General features: G+C 42.4%; 1 protein-coding gene across 4 annotated transcripts in view; it reads left to right on the top strand.

Moving 5' to 3' along the window:
• LOC126336524 (calpain-5-like) overlaps positions 1–23690 on the top strand; it is a 276232-nt gene that overhangs the window by 41936 nt on the left and 210606 nt on the right. The window lies entirely within an intron of this gene.

Raw genomic sequence — 23690 nt, 5'->3', positions numbered from 1 at the left:
GGCAGAATGTCGATGGGATCTGGTGCAAACCCGAAAATTGTTGGAAGACCTTCATTCAGATTGCGATTCAGTTTGTTGATAACCTTTAAAGCATACTGCTATTGCAGTCACAAATCATCTTGTTCTTTAAGCAAAAATGAAGATGACCACACTGTTGTCAGAGAAGCCAGTTTTGGTACAAGTAATCAGTGCTAGGCAACAAAAAAGATTTTTGTCATTTTCAAAACTAGACCTCTGTGATTTTGTTTTTTTTCCCCAGAGTTTTATGAACTTTCTTTTCTAAGAATTTATTATGTTTCCTGATCTCTAGCTTGCTCTTAAGTTCCATATTAGTCTGTACAACTTAGCAGGTGTAACTGAGATGTTTTTCGGTTTTCTAAACAACATTTTCAAATGGACAAAATATAATTCAGAAAATGTAAATAGCATTTGGGAAGTGAATATTAAGTTTCTTCAGCACCATGCTCCCTATTTGATGTTACGAACAGCCAGATCAGTACTGAACAATCTTCTTCAACCTTCAAAACGAAATATTACTTGATGGGATGCCAACAGTACAATTATGCAAAATACAACGTACAAACTCTGAAAATCTCGTAGTGAGTTAATATTTGATGCAGAGGAACCAAATTTACTGTATCTTTTGAGAGCTAATGCTTCTGCATCACAATGAAATGTTTTAAGACCATTTTTACAGTATTATGTATGACTTCGGAGTTCCAATTAGATTTCAAAATGGATAGATTTTTGTTTTTCAGTATGACAAAACCTGAATTGTTTTTGCCGTAATTCACTGGAGCATTGTTAGCATGGTATCCACTTATCTGATTCAGATGAAAGCTTTTAGATCCTTTAATGTTCTTTGTTCCATGGAAAATGTCTTTATTGTGTTTTTTTGGAGTTTTCATAAAAATCTAGCAATCTCTGCAGGATCTGACACACAGGATTGGTGCTTTAAGTGTCAGCAAGAGGGACATGTAGAAAAATATTGCCACAACTGAGTGACATGTATAAAGTGTTTTGGAGGTCATGACAGCTACACGTGCACAATGACGTGTGAAGACATGTCGATGTGCTTCCACTGCAGCGGACCACACATGGCTAGTTGGCATGGCTGCAAGGCCATTGTGGGCCATGGCAACATCAATGACAAGGCGCAGAAGATGATGATGATGAACCAGGCACAATGTGCACCTGAAGAAAATGCTGAGAAGAAGAAACACGGGAGAAGAAGACACAGGAAAACAGTGGCTTCACCTCCAGAGCAGAACAAAGGCGAGACATCAGTAAGCAGCCCTTCTGTGTGGCCAGCCATCCACACCTCCAGTGAGAGAGTTGGAGGGCAGGGCCAGCAGCGTGTGACTGGTTAGAGGCAGTCAGCTCCAGACCACCGAGATGACAAAGACAACACAGTGGCAGAACACGGCGCATGACAGACCACAGTGAAAATAACCCACATGCAGTCATAGAAGCCACACTAAAAGAAGCCGAGATCTGCTTCAAGACGGCACTCCCTGTACAGATGGAGGCTGCTTGCCTCACGCTGAGGAAGCATACCACCGCAGTCCACAGATGGAAGTTAGGGCGGTGTAAAGGAACGTGCAGTTGGTGCGACGCAGTGATTTCCCAAACAAAAGGTTGCACCATGCTAGACCAAGACATGCAAACCAGCAGGCAGAAGAAGATGATGGTAAACTGTGCTACACAGACAATGAGCGACTCCAGAGGAGATGCATTGACACACACCAGCAGCATGGCCCAAACAAAGGAGTTTGTCAACTGGGACAAAGAGTAGTAGACAGTGATATACTGGATCTGATAGTTGCAAATGTGGAGGAATGAGACTACTTCCAATGTAGCTAGCTAGCGATCTGGAAAAGAAAAGAGGAAGAAGAAAAGGAATGCATGAAGAAGAGGAAGAAAGCCAATGCTGTGGTGAATGTTGCAGCAACTGCAGCAGCAAATACCACCAGGCGAATTATCACCACTGTCACTGACAGAAGAATGACATGGGGGATACATTCACCACATGGCACAACGCAGCCGCACCAGCACTGACACCCTGAAATGAATGATGACATAGTGTCTCCAGAGTGGACGCTCAAGAAGCAGCAAACGGTGGCAACACCAGCAGTTCCAGCCAGGGTTTTGGAGGTATTCCGTAGGTTGTAAGGAAAATGCTGGAACTGTTCCCAACATCCTCCTCTACTCCTGATTTGGAAAATCGAAGATACTCCCATAAGGTCAAGAAGCCAAAAACAGAACCAAATCCATAACCCTATATTAGCAGCATGTATGAATTTAAATAAAAAGTTAGGAAATCCCACCCTCGCTGCCTGAATAGGAGATTTACTTGCCTTCAAACAGCCTGCCCACATTCCTAAGAGGTGGAAAAAAAAGAAAAATTGCATACCATGGTTAACATCAAAGTGCTGAACTGCACAAGGAAAAGTTTTTATATTTCTTTGTGTGAAGCATCCAAGGACACAGAAAAATAAAAGGCTCTATGAAGCCCTCCTATGACTACATATTAATTGTATAGCAAAAGAACATTTTCTGAGATAGCCATTGCGTTAGTTCTGTGCAAAATTTTAGATACAATATTACTATCTCATAACAAGGAATGATGCAATTTCATTTGCCAATCCAGTGACTGGTAGCTAATGCAGTGTTTTACATTATGATAAACAGATGCAACTTCAGCACATATCATGGCATCATCTTCAGAAGTATGTTTCTTCACAAAGAAAGTTATAATTGTTTTATTTACAACACTGCTATCATGCCAGAATGTGTTTTTGTGTCTTCTGATGATCTAGTGCAGCTTTTATTCCTTGACAGTTTATTGAAAACATGATGGGCCAAATCACACTCTTTTCTGTGAAGTCCTTTAATTTCGTCAACCATGTGGAAAAATCGTTATTTTCTAACCGGTCTTTGTTGAAAGCCATATATCTTTTAATTTCCTTCTTCAGAACAGATGAACTTGGCAAACTATCTTCATTATTAGAGGAAGAACAAAACATTTTTTTCCGGACGCCGATCGTTTCTAATTCTAAGATGCTCAAACTGGACGTAAAATACACTGGCAATGTAACTACCCAATAATCGCTAATTTAAAAAGCAAATGTGCATTTTGGATCATGTATGGTGATACGGGAGGAAATTCGTACATCATTCTTTCTCTTCATTCACATGATTTGCAAATTCAGCATAAGGTGGGATAAAAGTGTGTCCTGAGTCCGTTTACATGGGATCCTGGACAGTACTTTAAATTCCATGAGAATCCTGCTGAAAACAAAACAGGTGACAACACTAGTGCTGAGATTAATGACATTCTTAGTCTTCTTCCCTTGACACACTGTCAGGGTGCACCCTGACTTATTAGTATTTTTCAAGATGATGGTGGAATGTAAGTCAGAGCTACCCTTTTTCATGCAGTTCATGATTTCTCAAAGTATCTTGTTCATTGTTATCACTAACATTGTTTACATATGTTGAAATTTCTTGGAAGATGAAGGGATTTGAAGAAGTTGTCTGTTGTCATGTTCCTTTCTTGGTTCAGAAATGACATCAAGCAGCAAAGAACTACATACTCTCACTACAGTTGCTCGTCTAGTTGGCCTTCCTCCTTGCTATGGTACGGGAAGTAGTGCAAATGTATTTACATGCCATGTCTACGGCTGTCCGAAACTTGAGTTTGTATTTGTCCAGTTTGTTTGACATAAACTGGATAAATCTGCATCTTACTTTGCTTGGACATAAGCAATCATCATTTGTGGTACTTTCATGAGATTGGTAAGTATGGAGGCAGCTTTCCACAAACTTGTCCCAGATTTCAGATATGAGAATGAACATAGCAGCAGGGATTTGTTGAGTTCTGTATGGTTTACTGAAATGTTCTGTTAAGTTCACAGACTCTGTCTCCTGTCAATTTGTCTCTGATAAAATTAGTCCTTCAAGAATGTGATTGGAGGTCATCCAAGGACATCTTAAGCACAAGAAACACCTCTGACATACATGATACCAATCATTGCCTCACAATTCCTCCAGTGAAATGGATCAGGTGGTGTCTACACACAGGGTGTATCACAATTAATGGCGTAAACACATATAGTTGAAAGTACATGAAACTAGTAACAAAAAAGTCTTAGTAAATATAGGGTTGGAAATGCATACCTTAAGAGCTACGAGCAATTGTTGATCTTCAGTACTGTGAAAAAAATCTCTTCTATTGCAAGTTCTTTGCTTTTCATATTTTGGGAACTGGTAGCATGGACCAAAACATGAAAAAAAGTCCAGTAAACATGTGCTCTAAAATGCATTCCTTAAGAGCTATGAGCACTTGTTCATATTTGCTACTTTGAATCACAACTCTTCTAATGATCACATGTTTGTAACGTTTAAGGTATGTGTTTAAGAGCACATGTTTAGTGGACTTTTTTTTCTTATTTTGGTCCATACTACCATTTCCCAAAATATGGAAAGGAAAGAAAGTGCAGTAGAAAAGATTTGTTTCACAGTATCGAAGATGAAAAATTGCTCACAGCTCTTAAGGTATGCATTTTCAGCCCTATGTTTACTAAGACTTTTTTTGTTTCTAGTGCCATGTACTTTCAACTGTATGAGTTTATGCTATAAATTGTGATACACCCTGTGTGTGTGTGTGTGTGTGTGTGTGTGTGTGTGTGTGTGTGTGTGTGTTTGTTTGTGTGTGTGTGTGTGTGTGTGTGTGTGTGTGTGTGTAGTGCCGCCGTGCAGTTACGTGCGTCCTCTACATGTGGCACTGTCTGCCAGCCAAGCAGCAACAGCACCACCTAAGCAGCCAGCCAGCCAGCGGCCGCTAGACTTGGACTCAGTTATGATTTGACTGTCAAAGTGTACACACGTCCTACTCTTTTACTTGATCTGTGACTTTCATGTATTTGTTCAACTTGAAGTTATAACAATTGGCAACAAGGATGGGATTTTTCTTTTCCATTGTTGACTCACATGTTTCCATAGCTACTTTAGAGCAACTATTGCAAGGTCTCATAGAACAGCAAATGCTTCTCACAAATGCGATTCATGATTTCGTCGCGGCATCAAATGCTGGGCGTCTCTCATCGTTGTCTCTACCTGCTTTTCCTCCTGGTCTGATTACGAAAAACATCTTCAACAGCACTTCTTGGCATTTCATGTCGCAGATGAACAAACGTGTAAGCCTCTGTTCCTTTCATGGATTTCACCTCAAATGTATCGGTTGTTGTCGCAGTTGGCTCCTTTGAAAGATCCTGCGTCTTTGTCCTTTGCTGAAATGTGCTCATTTCTGTCCGTCTATTTTCAAAAGCAGACGCATGTGGTAGCCTCTCGTGTTGCCTTTTATCGTTGTCAAAAACAAACAAATCAATCCTATAGCTCTTGGGCTGCTGAACTTCACGGCCTCAGTAGAAAGTGTCAGTTTGTTACTGTAGTTCACAAAGAATCCTACGCCGATTCCATGGTACGGGATGCTATTATCTGATCGGCACCCAACAAAGAAGTTAGGCAATGTGCCCTTAAGTTGGCAAGTCTGACTCTAGATGAAGTCCTATCCATCGTTCAGTCTTTTGAAATTTCTTGCACCCCTGGAGCGCAAATAGAGGCATGGGGCGATGTCGGGGAAATACAACCTCTGTGCGATGTTTACGAGGTGTGTGGCGTGTCCCCGCCGGCCGACATGGCCGCAGTACGTTCCCAAACACAGTCTCGGCCTAACCGTAAACAATCCTCTAAGAAACTGCAGCAAAACCAACGGCAACTTCCTTCATGTCTGCGGTGTTTTGCAAAACATTCATGAGAAGATTGTCCACAATGTTAGGCCGTGTGTCACAAAAGCAAAAAAAAAAAAAAAGAAGAAGAAGAGAGAGAGAGAAAAGAACGGCTCATGTGTCATCCGTTTGAAAATCCGCCGCATTCATGATGTTCATGAACATGATTCTGATTCTGATTCTGTGTTGTCTGTCAATTGTACTTCTTCCCTTTCAGGGAAGTTATTCCTCACTGACCAAATACTTGGTCGAGATGATCGCATGCAGGTGGATACTGGTTCTGCTGCCACTATCATCAATTCTCAGACATATCTTCAATTGGGTTCTCCAGCCCTGTCACCTGTCACTAGGCAATTACGGACTTACAATAAACAGGTTTCTCTCTTGGGACAATTTGATGCTGAGGTATCTTACAAATCTGTCATTCACACTGTTCCCATATTTCTGATCGACCATAGTAATGCAGAGAATCTTTTTGGTTTCGATGCCTTTCGCGTTTTTGGGTTCTCCATCGATGACTCTGTCAATACCGTCTCAGATGCTATTCCTTATGCTCAATTGGATTCCTTGTTGATGACATTTTTGTCCCTATTTTCTCCTGGGTTAGGCCGTGCCAACAACTTTGAAGCTCATATCACGCTCAAACCCACCGCTCGGCCTAAGTTTTTTTGGGCTCGGCCCATTCCTGTGGCCCTCCATGATCAGGTCAAATGGGAGCCGGATCGTCCCACTGCTTCAGGGGTCTTGCTTCCTGTCACTTCCAATGAGTGGTCCTCTCCTGTCATTGTCGTTGCTAAGCCAAATGGTAATATTCATCTCTGTGGCGATTTCAAAGCCACTGTAAATGCTCAATGCCTTATTGACTCTTACCCTATGCCTCGACCTGAAGAATTGTTCACTATACTTGCTGGAGGCCAGTATTTTTCTAAACTTGACCTGTCAGAATCTTATCATCAACTTCCTCGTGATGCTGCTTCCTGGCAGTTTCTGGTCCTTAACATGCCTTTCGGCTTCTATCAATACCAACGGTTGCCATTCGGGGTGGCCAGCGCCCCTGCTCTCTTTCAGCGATTGGTGTATAAATTAGGTGTATAAATTACCAGGACAACATTGTTGTCACTGGCTCCACCACTGACGAACATCTTCAAAATCTCTGCACACTTTTTTATGTCTTACAGACTGTCGGTCTTAAGTGTATTCTTCAGAAATCAAAATATTTCAGGCATCTATCACATACTTGGGGTTTCAACTCTCTCGGCATGGTATTCGTCTGCTTCAGCAAACTGTCGCTGTGATCAATGCCCTTCCTTGCCCTACATCTGTTAAGGAACTACAGGCCTTCTTGGGGAAAATGGCATACTATCACAAGTTTTTACCGTCTGCTGCTTCGGTGGCTCAGCCATTGCATCGCCTGTTGCATAAAAACGTGCCTTTTCACTGGTCCGTTTCATGCTATACAGCTTTCCAGAAATTGAAGACTATGGTGAAACAGGCCCTGTGCCTGGCTACTTATTGACCTGGCCAACATCTTGTTCTTGCCACAGACGCCTCTCAATAAGGGGTCGGTGCAGTCCTTGCGCACTGTTTTTCTGACGGTTCTGAACAACCCATTGCTTATGCCTCCAAAACGCTCACGGATGTCCAACAAAAGTATTCTCAAATTGAAAAAGAAGCTTTGGCCATTATTTATACTCTTCATAAGTTTGGTGTTTTTCTCTATGGATCCAAATTTCTTCTTGTTACGGATCACAAACCACTTGTTTCCTTGTTTCATCCATCAACGTCACTTCCCGACAAGGCTGCACACTGCCTCCAGCTTTGGGCTCTTTACTTGTCTCATTTCAATTATGAGATTCATTTCTGGCTGACGGCTCAACATGCAAATGTTGATGCACTGTTTCGCCTTCCCATGGGTCCTGATCTGGCATTCAATAGGGATGACCTTTTGTGTTTCCACCTGGATGTTGCCGAGCAGCGGATTGTGGATGGGTTCCCTATTACCGGGGACCGGCTGGCAGCTACTGTGGGTTCTGACCCTACCCTCTCCTGGGTTTTATGCTGTATTCAGAAGGGTTGGCCAGATCGTCCGTCCGCTAAGACTTCTGATGCATTGTGGAACTACAATGCTTTTCGTTACCGCCTCACGGCTAGGGATGGTGTTATCCTCCTTTCCCCTGAAAATGCTTCGCCGCTTGTTGTGGTTCCTGCATCTTTGCGTGCGTCGGTCTTGTGCCTCCTTCATCAAGGGCACTGGGGTGTGTCTCACACAAAATCTCTGGCGCGCTATCATATGTTCTGGCCCGGCATCAACTCTGAAATCATGGTCATTGCCTGCGGTCCTTGTGCGTCACAGACCGCCGCCCCAAAGTCATCTTTGTCAATGTGGCCTTCATGTGAGAAGCCCTGGGAGCGTATTCATGCTGACTTCGCGAGACCATTTTTAGGTACTTATTAGTTTCTCGTTATTGACGCCTACTCTAACTTTCCTTTCATTGTCTGTTGCACATCGCCTACCACTGCAGCAACCACCAATGCTCTAGCTCGCATTTTCTCTATCTAAGGCTTTCCTTCTACTCTTGTCACTGATAATGGTCCGCAATTTGCCTCTTCTGATTTTGTGGATTTTTGTGCCCGTCACGACGTCATGCACGTCACGGCCGCTCCGTTCCATCCACAGTCAAATGGTGAGGTTGAATGACTGGTCCACACATTTAAGGCTCAGATGATGAATAACAAGACCTTTGATGGAAACCGAGTTCTAAGCAAAGAATGGAAAGCAGAAAAGTGGAAGGAGTGTATACAGGGTCTATACAAGGGCGATGTACTTGAGGACAATATTATGGAAATGGAAGAGGATGTAGATGAAGATGAAATGGGAGATATGATACTGTGTGAAGAGTCTGACAGAACACTGAAAGACCTGAGTCGAAACAAGGCCCCTGGAGTAGACAACATTCCATTAGAACTACTGGCAGCCTTGGGAGAGCCAGTCCTGACAAAACTCTACCATCTGGTGAGCAAGATGTATGAGACAGATGAAATACCCTCAGACTTCAAGAAGAATATAATAATTCCAATCCCAAAGAAAGCAGGTGTTGATAGATGTGAAAATAACCGAACTATCAGTTTAATAAGTCACAGCTGCAAAATACTAACGCGAATTCTTTACAGACGAATGCAAAAAATGATAGAAGCCAACCTCGGGGAAGATCAATTTGGATTCCGTAGAAATGTTGGAACACATGAGGGAATACTGACCCTACGACTAATCTTAGGAGAAAGATTAAGGAAAGACAAACCAACATTTCTAGCATTTGTAGACTTAGAGAAAGCCTTTGACAATGTTGATTGGAATACTCTCTTCCAAATACTGAAGGTGGCAAGGGTAAAATACAGGGAGCGAAAGGCTATTTACAATTTGTACAGAAAGCAGATGGCAGTTATAAGAGTCGAGGGGTATGAAAGGGAAGCAGCGGTTGGGAAGGGAGTGAGACAGGGTTGTAGCCTATCCCCGCTGTTATTCAATCTGTATATTGATCAAGTGATAAAGGAAACAAAAGAAAAGTTTGGAGTAGGTATTAAAATCCATGGAGAAGAAATAAAAACTTTGAGGTTCGCCTATGACATTGTAATTCTGTCAGAGACAGCAAAGGACTTGAAAGAGCAGTTGAACGGAATGGACAGTGTCTTGAAAGGAGGGTATAAGATGAACATCAACAAAAGCAAAACGAGGATAATGGAATGTAGTCGAATTAAGTCGGCTGATGCTGAGGGAATTAGATTAGAAAATGAGACACTTAAAGTAGTAAAGGAGTTTTGCTATTTGGGGAGAAAAATGACTGATGTTGGTCAAAGTAGAGAGGATATAAAATGTAGACTAGCAATGGGAAGAAAAATTTGTTTACATCGAGTATAGATTTAAATGTCAGGCAGTCGTTTCTGAAAGTATTCGTATGAAGTGTAGCCATGTATGTAAGTGAAACATGGACGATAAATAGTTTAGACAAGAAGAGATAGAAGCTTTTGAAATGTGGTGCTACAGAAGAATGCTGAAGACTAGGTGGCTAGATCACGTAACTAATGAGGAGGTATTGAATAGAATTGGGGAGAAGAGGAGCTTGCGGCACAACTTGACTAGAAGAAGGGATCGGTTGGTAGGACATGTTCTGAGACATTGAGGGATCACCAGTTTAGTATTGGAGGGCAGCGTGGATGGTAAAAATCATAGAGGGAGACAAAGAGATGAATACGCTAAACAGATTCAGAAGGATGTATGTTGCAGTAGGTACTGGGAGATGAAAAAGCTTGCACAGGATAGAGTAGCATGGAGAGCTGCATCAAACCAGTCTCAGGACTGAAGACCTGAACAGGCCTTTACAAATGTCTACTTGTGTCTGTGTATGTGCGGATGGATATATGTGTGTGTGTGTGTGTGTGTGTGTGTGTGTGTGTGTGTGTGTGTGTGTGTGTGTGTGTGTGAGTGAGTGTGTATACCTGTCCTTTTTCCCCTTAAGGTAAGTCTTTCTGCTCCCGGGATTGGAATGACTCCTTATCCTCTCCCTTAAAACCCACATCCTTTTGTCTTTCCCTTTCCTTCCCTCTTTCCTGAAGAAGCAACCGTTGGTTGCAAATGCTTGAATTTTGTGTGTATGTTTGTGTTTGTTTGTGTATCTATCGACCTGCCAGTGCTTTTGTTTGGTAAGTCACATATAATCACTCCGTGCATTTGATCCTGTCAGAGTTTTTATTATGATGCACATTGCCAAACCCTTTGCTAGATAGTAGCAACCTTAAATTCCATTCCATTCCATCTCTAGCTGTCATCTTCACTGCTGCACCAATTGTAGAAGGAGATGAGATGATGAGACGGTTACTGATAGCAATTCTGCCTCAGTCTTGCTATATTCACTATCAGCTGTCTCTGAGAGAAAAGCACCATCTGAGCCCGATATGTTGGAATACTCTGCTGTAACATTTGAAAAGCCTGTTACAGCCAAAAAGCCACTGTGTAACTGATGAGATGAATAACACCAGCAACACACGAGATACAACTGAAAAGTTACATTACAGTATCTAGTATGGAAACATTTCCAACAATATGTGTATCATCAGTCAAGGCTGTGATTATTGATCAAAGCAAAATGCAACACAAATACCTTTGCAATTATGAGAACAGCAATAGTCTAAAAAGGAGTTAGGCCAAGTGTCAATTGACGCCTCCAGCTTTTGTAGGTATACTTAATGAAAGTTCCATGAAATCATGAAAATTCAAAAAACTGTGGTATGCTACTGTCATTAGAAGAAATGAGACCGAGTTATAAAGTTTGCATAACAGATGGTAAAAACTTAAAAACTGAATTCATCATTGTGTAAATAAAAACTGAGAGGTGTCATTTGAATTCCCTTAAGCTGTTCTAGTGTTAAGTAGATGTAGTTTTTCTTTCAATGAAGTGTTCAGTACCTTGTACATATACTGAAGAAAGAATGTCTCAGGTCCATGTTGAAAAATACATAATCTCCTTGTGCCCAACAATTTGAAGGAGCTGTATTTGTTCTTGGGCAAGATAAATTATTATGGTCAATTTATGATGTAGCACAGACACCATACTGCCAATCAGCTTTGAAAAAAGGAGTCAAATTTCAGTGATCAAAATTAAAAATTTTTATTAAATTTTATGCAAATATGCTGGGACACTAAAAGTGCTTGTATGCATGTAAATATGTTTACCCATGCTGTACCTGAAAACTATGTAACCACTTCCAGAAACAGAGCACAGTAGTATGTTTTCAAAAACTTTTGTAAACTGATCAGTCACCTGGAGATGAGCCATCTAGATTCATAACTAGTGACTTAACGTGGTTTGTTTTAACTTTTATGATTAATTAGCTACCAAAGAGTGCCATTACTGATGTCAAGGAAATGGAAGGAGTAAATACTCAGCAGTCATGGCAGTCTTTGGTAGCTACTCAAGTTTTGATTGAAACACAGCATCATTTAGATTCATAAAAAACAAAACAAACTGCATTCAGTCACTAGTCATGACACATTTCGGGCCCTGACGGCTTGTCTTCAGGTGATCATAGCAACATCTTCCAGGATATTGACTCCTCACATATAAGTCGAGAAGGAGTGTCCTCCTCTGTTATTCAGGGATAACAAGTCTGTCTTTAGGGAACACCTTGCCAAAAATCTACAGACCAGCGTCTCACCCATTGGCTGAAGGAACCATGGGTTGGAGGTTCCAGACCAGCTTGCTCCTGTTCAGTTCCCATTACCACAGTGGATAAGCCCTCATGTGAGTTCCTACCACGTAAAGTGATTAATGAGAAAAATAAAAAATCTCCCCTCATATGTGTGAGCATGACCTGCCATTTTGACAGCTTCTTTCCTGACCAGAATCCCCTTAACGTGACAATTCAGTGAAACCACAATTGGTGTTACTGTCACCTGCCTGAAGTACAACTGATATTGTCCTGTCCTTCGATCTGTGTTGTTCTCCAAGAAATATGTTTCACTGATGTCCATTCTCCAATTCTGTGAGGTTATCATGTATTCTGTCAGAACTGTACTTGCCCTGAGAGAGCATCAGGAGGGTATTGTATCTTGGTTCACACAGATGCCAGTGAGTGACTTCACTGCCATTTTTCTGTCCATTCTCAATACAAATGCATAATCTATAAAGAAAGCTGACATTGTTGTGAGCTGGGCACTGAATAGAAACAAATAGTGTGGTCAAGAAAGTCAGTGTCCAAAGAAGATTTATTACCCAAATAACAGTAAGGCATGTAAAGTAATAAGTCTTGCAGCATATTAGACAAGAATGAACTAGCAGGTGCCTTCATGGCCTCACTCCCACAAGAGCCAATAGACTCACAAGAAGCATTGTGTGCACCTCTGGCGGAAATCAGTGATTGCCAAATGCAGCACCTCAGGACTGCAATTGTTACATGGTGTTGGCTGCCATACTAAATGTTTCCACCCTGAAATTGGTACATAGAGCTGAAAATGCCCAGACTAATGCGGTCAGATGGGGCTGGGTGGGGCAGGGGGTGAAGACCTTCCCTCAGTGAACTGAGCTGCATAAGTTCTGCAGATGTGATGGAGGTGAGTTAAGGCTTGTGCGGTGCGGAAGGAGTGCTTTTGTCTCAATGGGTTCTTAGATTGTGATTGACTCACCCACCTGCTGGAGAGTGGTGGTGCATGTGTGTAGGCCATACTGAGGTATGGGCAGCACTGTAAAAAGATGATGGGCATGGAAGGTGGTTGCCCTGGCATCCAGAGTCCATTGGTTGGAGGTGGCTGCTTTTTTTGGGGGGGAGGGGGGGGGGGGAAGGGGAGATGCTGGTGGCAACTGCAGTCACAGCCAAAGCTGGTTGTACAGTGGAAAGTCTGGAGGTTGCGCCTGGTCGCGATGTGAAACAGATGACAGCCCCTGTGTCCTACGATCACCCATTGGATTCACTCCAGATGCAAGCTGTGTTTAGGCAGGCCTGTATGCACACTGGATATGTTGTACGCAACACAGGACATCTAACATGTAGCGATGCTGGTTCTCATATAATATTTCAGCCTGATTGACACTGGCAATGAGGATGAACTGATATGTGGTGAGGAAACTGTGGAGTACTTCTTTGGTAGATGACATCATCAGCAAGGCCTTCTGCATCTGTGTTTGAAAGGTGTTGTGCCATCCACTCGACCTCCAAGTTTTAGCTGGGTGAAGTGAGGCAATGGTCATATGTTTGATGCTGTTACAGTGACAGAAGGCCTGGAACTATGACATAAATTGGGGCCGTTGTCTGACACCAGGGTGCAGAGTGCTCCCTCAGTGGCAGATATCAGTGAGATGGCATAGAGAGTAGTGCCATATAAGGGAAATTTGAGAGGGCGTCCACCACTATACTCACCGTCATGAAATTCGATGCCTCAAGGTCATATGTGACAGCTGCTTATGTCACATGTGTTTTCCTCCAGGCTCAGCAGTATTCCCATGTACCAGCTGATTAGTAGTCACAATCTGCTTCTTTCATGCTCCATGAGAGTTCTCCTCCGCGATACTTATGCGTAGTGTGGAAGATCAAAGTCTGGTTCATAGCATAGTAGCTAGGTCCACCCTCTTCATGTATGCCTTCACTGAGTGGAAATTATTCAACAAATCCAGTGTGTAATATATAATACCCCAAAGATTTCTACAAACTTGCTCATGATAAAGGCACTAGACTGAACATTAACTTTGTCCAAGCATAAATGGTGGCAGCATGTGGAGTCTCAGAAAGAACTGCATAATGTGTTAGCGTTATTCTAAATTCTTTAGAAGCTGTAAGTTTGAGTGCTATCTCCAATCTGCTATGAAAGGAATATGGATGGGAAAGCAGATTTACTAAAACAGATAATCTTAATAAACAAGTGGTGTGCAGAGCTGTGCTACAGTAGACTAGAGCAACCTACTACTTTAAAGCCCATGCCCAACTAAAACAAAAAATTGAGTACAAGGGCTCATAAACATCCACTAGTTGCCTTCTACAAGACCTTGGTTTGAAGTTGAGGAAGTGTAGTTATGGATGCAAATTTCTTATGGAATGAAGGCGTATTGCTTCTCGAGTGCTACATTTTTGTGGACTTTGTATTTTTAGCATAGAGAGGATAATGCATCTACATCTATATGGATGCTCTGCAAATCATGCTTAAGTGGCTGGCAGAGGGTTCATTGAACCACCTTCACAATAACACTCTATTATTCCACTCTTGGGCAGTGTACATAAAAATGAACAGCTATATCTTTCTGTGCAAACTCTGATTTCCGTTATTTCATTGTGAAGATCATTTCTCCTTATGTAGGTTGACATCAACAAAATATTTTCATGTTTGGAGGAGAAAGTTTGTGATTGAAATCTAGTGAGAAGATTCCACTGCAATGAAAAATGCCTTTTGTTTTAATGGTGTCCATCCCTGCATAGTGTATATGGATGTTTCACGTGATGTGTGCCGTGATGGAGAATCAGTAACAGCTACAAATATAATTTCTTTTCGGATTAGAGAATATTCCAGGTCCATTATACGAGGGTGGTTTGAAAAGTTCTCGGAATCACCATGAGAGGTCAGCGCTAGCTTCAAAAGTTGTTCACGTGATATTCATTGGACTGATTCCTGTAAACACATGCTACATCAGTGCTTTTGGAAGAGAGATACGGCAGTGATGTGGCTCTGTTGTTCCCACATAGTGATTTGCAAAGATGGAAAAAATTGAGATTCAAGCAATGATTAAATACTTTGTAAAGAAAGGCATGAAAGCAAAGGGCATTCATGTTGATTTCCAGAATACACTGGGGGACTCTGCTCCTTGATATTCAATTGTTGCCAAGCAGATAAATGAATTTAAATTTGGTCGGGAGAGCTTAGATGATGATCCACACAGTGGTTGCCCAAGATGTGTCGCTACTCCATAAATCATTGCAAAAGTGCACATACTGGTCATGGAGGATCACCAATTGAAAGTGTGTGAAATAGCTCACGCTAACCAGATGTCATCTGAAAGGGTATAACACATTTTAACTGAAGAATTAGAAATGAAAAAAATTATCTGGCCGCGAGTACTTGATGCTGGATCAAAAATGCACGAGAATGGACATATTGGAATGTGGTAAAATTACACAAACTAAGGAATGAATTGTTGCCACACCGGCCTTATTCACCAGTTATGGTTCCGTCAGGATTCCATATCTTCCCAAATCAGAATTTTTTTTTTGTGGACTTCAAAAGAAGAATGATAGCCGGAGTTGATAACTACTTTACAGGCCTGGAGGAAACTCATTTTTGATATGGGATCAAGGCACTGGAACATCATTGAACCAAGTGCATTAATCTACAAGGAGACTACATTGAAAAAATTAAAAAAGTTTCAGTGATGTGAGTACTTTCTTTCTATTCCATTCTGAGAACTTTTCAAACCACCCTTGTAACACAAATCCTAAAGGTGGTATGCAAGCTGTAGTTTTCCTAACATCTTTCTCACCGGAAGTTTCTCTAAGGCCAAACAGCATTAAAAATTCTGCAGAGACAACATTTTTTGTTACACAGGCAAACAATTTCACACCTTCTATGGTATCTTTTTTTTTGTAACTAGTTTTATGTTTTCATGATAAAATACCAGGTGTACCAGTATGAAATGAGCGTTTTTTTGTGAAAATAAAACACTAATTTTGAATTGAAAAGTAAAAATATTTTATTCAAAGTACTGACCATTGCTTTCTATACATTTTGACCACCTTTCTGTTCGTCTTTTGAAGCAAACCAATCAGACACCCAATTTTCGACCTCTTCGTAAGAATCAAAATGTTGCTCAGCCAATGCGTGTCCCACTGATGAAAACAAATGGTAGTCGGAAGGGGCCAAGTCTGGTGAATACGGCAGGTGGGGTAGCAGCTCCCAGCCAACTGTTTTGATTGTATCCTGAACCAGTTTTGCTTTGTGTGCAGGTGCATTGTCGTGTAAAAAAATTACTTTGCCATGTCTTTTGGCCCATTCTGGTCTTTTTTCGATCAATGCATAGTTCAAATTGTTCATTTGTTGTCTGTAGCAATTAGTATTCACAGTTTCATAAGGTTTTAGAAGCTCATGATACACCACACCTTTCTGATCCCACCAAACACAGAGCATTGTCTTCTTACCGAATCGATCTGGTTTTGCAGTCGATATTGATGGTTGTCCCGGATTAATCCATAATTTTTCTCATTTAGGATTCTTAAAATAAATCCATTTTTCATCACCAGTAACAATTCAATGCAAAATTGATTTTCTTTCATGTCTTTGAAGCAAAATTTGACAAATGGTTTTTCGGTTTTCCATCCGTCTTTCATTCAATTCATGTGACACCCATTTTCCACACTTTTGGATCTTTCCCATAGCTTTCAAATGGTCAGAAATTATTTGTTGTGCAACATTTAGCATTGCTGCCATTTTCTTCTAACTCAAAGTATCATCTTCATCCAATATTGCTTGCAATTCGGCGTCTTAGAACTTTTTTGGTGGTCTTCCACGTTCTTCATTTTTTACATCAAAATCATTATTTCTGAACCGTTGAAGCCATCTTTTGTATGTTGCTTCTGATAGAGCGTGATCACCATATGCCTCGACAAGCATTCGATGCGACTCTGCAGCGCTTTTTTTCAAATGAAAACAAAAAATTAATGCTTTCCGCAAATCATCACTTTCTGGTACAAAATTCAACATTGTTAACACGATGAAAACATACAAAGTTGTTTGTTCCGTAACTTGATGTATACTACATATCTTTGACAGATGTCATACCAACCAAACAAAAAAAAAATTAAGGCTCGTTCACAACAAATGTTCCCTACCAACACATTTGTATCTGAATGCTCATTTCATACTGGTACACCTGGTATGTCGGGCTTTACAATATGCAAAAAGAAATATATATCAGATTTTTAAAAATTTGTAATGCTATAAGTGTCCCCTGTTGCAACGCATAAGTTTTAATCTTGGCTCAAAAGTGCCTACAACCCTCCTCTGTAATGGTGCGAAGACATGGTGCCCCACATCATCATCCCACCTAAATGGTGGTGACTGGGCTGCTGTGAGGTGCCACTTTGCTTAGAGGGATCCTTTGCTGTTTTATTCATCCACGTGTCAATGATACACCCCTCCATAGCTACTCCACAGGATCATACAAAACAGGAGGGCTGAAAAAGTGTAAACAACTATTGCTGCTTCAGGTAACGTTCAAATGATGTTGAATGGTTCTGAACTAGTGGTTCCACCCTGTGTACCAGGGCAAAAATTGACATTGCACTACACTCAAAAGGGGTCAGGTCACATTCAATGGGGATGCAGCCACATGATGTCCTTATGGTAGCATTGAATCACCTCTTGGGTATCAGCAGTGTCAGATTTCAAGAACATTATCCTGTTACTCATCACACTATGACCCCCAGGGGGCTCACCGCTTTTTGGTGGGTTTGTGTTTGGCTACCCCGGGGACCCAGCCTTTGCAGCACTTTTCCTTTCAATGCTGCATGTCTATTCTTGTGTCATACTTCTGCCCCTCCTTTGGGGAACATGTCTGGGATGTTGTTGGAAATCTGTTCTGCATATTCAGTCAGTGATATGAGAACAGTCTCTCCACTGTCTTTCATTCCTTCTTTCATTTTTCCATTCCCCTTCTCCTATCCTTCCTCCACTTCAGCATTTGAGGTTCCTTGTTTTCTTCTTCCTTCCTGTGCACTCCTGAAGGCCAGCCCATGTGTCTGATGCAACATCAGTAACTGGGTAATGTGTAATTCCCAGCCCCAGGTTGACGGGTAGGGTTCCCACATACCCCCTGGTAAAGCCCAGGTCCAAGGAGGGGTGATTGCCTGAGCTGATACCTTCCTAAATTGCTGATTGATCTCTCTCTCAGGTGTTTGGGAGGTGTGAACAATCACCTAAGGCGGGTGTCCCCCATTCTGAGGAGGGCCCCCAGTTGGAAGGAGCAAGTCATTGGAGATGCTGGCAGTCATGGGGGATTTTTTCGCAGTGAGCTTATCATCTTTTTCACCACCAACGTCTATCAAACATAAATGGAATGAGGCTAATGGTTCAAAGACCCTCCCAGCTGCACCACCCATCCTTATGGTTTCACGTACTGCAGATGGCCAGTTCTTTGCTATGATAAATCCATTTATTATTTAGAAAGGTGTTGATGCAATTGCTGGCCCTGTAAAATCCTGCTCTTGTTTACAAAATGACACTTTGCTTTTGGAGACTACTACTGATTATCAGGCATAACAATTGCTTGCAGCTTTGCTCCTCCATGGCTATTCTGTTCATGTCAAGGACCATCGAATGTTGAATTCTTCCCATGGCGTTATGTACACTAGGCTGCTCAAAGGTCTAACTGAGGCAGAAATCCAAATGTACCCTCTGATCAGGGTGTCATTGCATTCCATTGGCTGATGAAAAAGCTAGATGCTTCCTTAGTGCCCACACACTCTTTTTCTCACTTTTAATAGAGTGACTCTTCCATCAAAGATCAAATCAGGCTGTGAAGTTATCACAGTATGACCATACATTCCAATCCTGATGCACTGCTACCATTGTTATCATTAGAACCACACTCAAGAGTCCTGTCAGTACTCAGCCAAATGTGTAACCTGTGGTAGAGATGCTCATGAGGGCGATCCTCTGCCTACGTCTCCCCAGTGTATCAACTGGAAAGTTGCCCATGCTGCCTCCTACCGAGATTGTCCTGTGTATTTCGATGAGTAAGCTGTCCAAGAGATTTGGGTGAAGGAAAATGTGCCTTACCCAGTCACTTGCAAGTTGTTGGCTAGTCAGAAACCCCACATTCTACCACCTGACACCTACATCTTGCTTCATCTTGCTCCATGAAGGACATGGCCCTGCAGACATGCGACCTCAGATTTAGCACCATGGTTGTGAAATTGGCCAGCATCACAGTAGCACCCCAGTTCCTCCTCCAGCTGTGCAACAAGCCACCGAACTTTCACCTCACTGGGCAAAGTCACGTGCTACACAACCAGCAGGCCAGGAAGGACAAAAGGACTACTTCCACTATCATTTCCTATGTCCCTCCAGCCAACAAACACCTGAGTCTTCCTCTGCCAACAGAAAAGGTTCCAAGAAATCAAACAAAGGGAAACGGCCTTCTCCTTCTCCGTCTCAAAGATCCTATTCAGTGGTGTCGCAAAGATCCTCTTAGATGGTGTCGCCATGTGATACCCTCACCCAGCCGACCTCTGTGTCACCATTGTGCACCACCAACTGTTTTTGTCCCCTGGATTCTGTAGACTGACAGGAGGAGGATGCCAACACCTCTGTAGATCTCGTGGAGCAGGATCCTCCTGCCTCTGTGCCCTAGCAGTGAATCTGAAGACTGGCACTTGGCAGCCATCAAGGTGCCAACCCTTCATTTTTTCCTCGTCATGACTCATCTCCAATGGAACATTCACAGCCTTTGATCCAACAAAGAGGATTTATGGCTGCTCTTAGAATCACAGCGTCTGCTAGTACTTTGCCTCCAGGAAACAAAATTGCATCCACATGACCACTCCGAGCTGTTGCAGTCCATGTTTTTCTTCCTCCCTTGACCTTTTCCCTTTGTGCCATTTACAACCCTGCATCATTCTGTGTCACCAGGTCAGACTTCCTCCAGCTTATTGGGCATCTCCCTCACCCCTCTCCGCTGCTTGATGATTTAAGTGTGCACCATACCCTTGGGGCTCACCCAGAACCTGTCAGAGAGGTGCACTCTTGGCTGACCTTCTCAATCATCTTAACCCCCTCTGCCTTAACATGGGAGCACCCACGTTCCTTTCAGACTCACTTGCACCTATTGCCATTTGGACCTCTCCTTCTCCACTGCCCAGTTTGCCCATCATCTTGAGTGGTCCATTCTCTCTGAAACATACTTGAGCAATCATTTCCTGTGTGCCATCCGTTTGCTGACTCCTACCCTTCCCACATGCACACCCAAATGGCAGCTTTCTAAGGCCAACTGGAGGCTTTACTCCTCCCTGGTGACCTTCGATGAACAACTTTTCCCCAATTGCAATGACCAGGTGTGATCTCTTACAAACATTGTCCTTACCACCACTGAATGTTCCATTCCTCGCACTTCTTTTTTACCACACTGTTCCCAGTTTCTTGGTGGACTGAGGCATGCTGTGATGCCATTCATGTGCTGAGATGTGCTCTCAATGTTCTTAACTGTCATACTATGGTGGCAAATTGCATTCATTATAAACGGTTGCATGCACAGTGTCTTTGCATTCTTCAGGATAGCAAATAAGCTAGCTGGATTTCATTTATTAGTTCTTTTAATATTTCCATTTCCTCTTCCATTGTGTGGGCCAAGCTCCGAAGGCTCTCTGGGACCAAGTTCCAGTCCCCAGTTTTCAGCCTGACAGCAGCAGATGATGTCATAGTGGATGCTATTGCTATCTCCAGCACCTTGGCCTGCCATTTTGCAGAGATTTTGAGCTCCTCCCACAATCACCCTGTCTCCCTCCATTGGAAATGAGTAGAGGAGGCTTGGGTAATACCCTTCTCTTCCCAGAATAGTGAGTGCTACAGTGCCACCTTTACTATGAGGGAACTACATCGTGCTATCACTTCATCCCAATCCTCTGCCCCAGGGCCAGATGATGTACACATTCAGATGTTGCAACACATTTCTCTTGTGGGCATGCATCTTCTCCTTCCTCCAACAACCACATCTGGGCAGAGGGCATGTTCCTAGATGCTGGCATGAAGCCACTGTCATGCCCATACGTAAGTCCAGTAAGGACAAACACCTTCCATCTAACTACCACCACATTTCTCTCACAAGCTTGTCTGCAAGGGTTTTGTCCTGAGTGTTGTCCTCTTTGCTACGGCTATTAATGCTATAATTGCCTGTCTCTCGCCAGGCATCTCCAGCTCCCTTTTCATTGCCAATGCTGCAGAGTACTCCTTGAAAAATCAAACTGGGATCCTATCTGGTCCTGGTGCCTTATTTGTTTTCATCTCTTTGAGTTGTTTCTCTATGCCAGGGATGCTTATTACCATGTCATCCACACGGAAGTTCATTCAGTGGTCAAACAGTGATATGTTTGTACGATTCTCTGGTATGAATTATTTTTTAAATATGAAGTTTAAAACATCAGCTATTGTTTTGCCATCTGTAGCTGCCATACCAGACTGGTCAACATATGGCTGGATAGAAGCTGTAGACCTATTTAGTGGTTTTACATAGGACCATAATTTTCTCAAGTTCTCTTCCAGATCTTTTACTAAGGTATAATGGGGGTAGTTACATGCTTGGTGCATAGATCTTTTCACCCACGCACAAGTATTTTCTAAGCTTTGCTTGCCGTCTCTTTTGAACCAAGGGTGCAAAAGCCTCTGCTGTGTCAGCATTATCTGAACCTCGTTATTAAACTATGGTGGATCTTTTCCACCCCTAACCGTCATCATCTTTTTAAGTATGTACTGTAGTTTTATCATTACAAATGGATTCCAGCAGGAGAATGCTGTCATTTGTTCTGCTGTTTTCCCTGATAGGGTTTTTAAAGTGTGTCTTCCAGAACAATTTATAAATTATGATGCGGAGTTATATGGCATTCTGATGGCACTGGAGAGGGTTCTCAGATGTCACTGTATGAGTTTTCTTGTCTGTTCAGACTCTCTTAGTGCACGGCAAGCACTTCACCAAATGTATCCAGTAGACCAGCTGATTCAGCTCATCCATGACTCCTTATAGTGTCTCCAACATCATGGCAAGGAAGTGATATTTTACTGTGTACCTGGCCACATTGGGATACAGGGTAATGACATGGCTGATAAAGCTGCCAAGGGAGCATGTCTGTAGTGCTGTCCATCGAAGGCCCATCCCATTGCGCACCATCATCTCATTTTCTGACAGATGCATCATGCGTTAGTGGGAGACTGAATGGTTCCTGGTGACGGACAACAAACTGTGGCCACTCAAATCGACCACAAAGGCTTGGTGGACTACATGTCAGCCTTGCCGCTAGCAGGAGGTTTTGCTTACCAGACTGCGCATCAGGCATAGCCCTTTCACACATGGCTTTCTCCGCCAGTGGGAGGTTCCACCACACTGTGGAGTTTTTGGTGTGTCACTTTCAGTTCAGCATATTGTGATTACATGTGTCCTATATACTGATATTAGGGCAGCCCTCAGTCTCACTGGAGATCTGCCCACCATCCTCACAAATACTGATACTGTTGTTGCAAGAGTGGTGAAATTTTGTGAAATGTCAGGCCTCATCCCTAAATTGGTGGGCAAGACTGGCAGACTTTAATATGTTATAAACTGCTCCACATACAGGGACAGCCTTCATCCCCACCCATGAGATCAGCATGCTGACTTTTTGTCAGGGTGCTGATGACCATGATGTCGAGTGCCTTCTCAACCCAAATAATCATCATCATCCATCACTAACCCACTTGCTAGGCACATAATTCTCTAGACCACGATTTACAATCTGCTTAAACTTTGTCCATAATTCCTCTGCGCCCATCTTACTGGAACTAAGTGATGTCAGTTCACTGTCTAAGAGAGATGCTAACAACTGCTTCTCAGATCTTTCTAGCAGAAACACTCTCTTATCCTTCTTAATTGATTTGTTAACTTTTGTAATCATAGTTGCTATAATGACATCATAATTGCCAATCCCCGTTTCTACACTGATGTTGTTGATAAAGTCCGGTCTTTTTGTAGTCACAAGGTCTAAGATATTTCCTTAGCCCATGACCCACTGAACTAGCTGCTCAGGACACATTTTCAAAAATGTGTTGAAAAGCACTTCATCTGACTTCGTCTGTATCCCCTGCAATTAATCCATAGACATCCAAGCCTATGTTCTGTAGGCTAACACTGCCTCCAATTAGTATTGCATGTCTGAGTATTTATGCACTACTGACCATAGACTTACTTTGAATGACCCTAGAACTTTCACAGCAGAATCACGTGGCCAGTAAAAATATCCAACAATTAACTGGGTTTCACCCAGACCTGATATATGTGCCTTCACTGCCACACTCAACTTCGACCTCAATAGAGACAATATTTTTGTCAGCTGCAGTGAACACTCCCCCTCACTTACCCTCTGTTCTGTCTTTCTGTTGTGTATTCCATGACTCACTAAACACCTCACAGTTTACCACTTTGGGTTTCATCCAGTTCTTGGTCCTGAGAATAATTTTAGCCTGAGAGCTTTCTTGGAGGGCAGTAAATTTGTGAGTTCCATTATGAATAGTTCCAAAATTTACTGATAGTATTCCGACAGTCGAAGTGTCTTTAACCTGAACACAGTCTGACTTGCCGTGCTGTGTATCAACTGGCAAGTGCACATCAGAACTCTTCAAATTAATGCTTG

This window comes from Schistocerca gregaria, chromosome 2 (genome assembly GCF_023897955.1).
Source record: "Schistocerca gregaria isolate iqSchGreg1 chromosome 2, iqSchGreg1.2, whole genome shotgun sequence".
Taxonomy (NCBI): Eukaryota; Metazoa; Arthropoda; class Insecta; order Orthoptera; family Acrididae; genus Schistocerca; species Schistocerca gregaria.
This window is presented reverse-complemented; position numbering and strand designations above follow the sequence as displayed.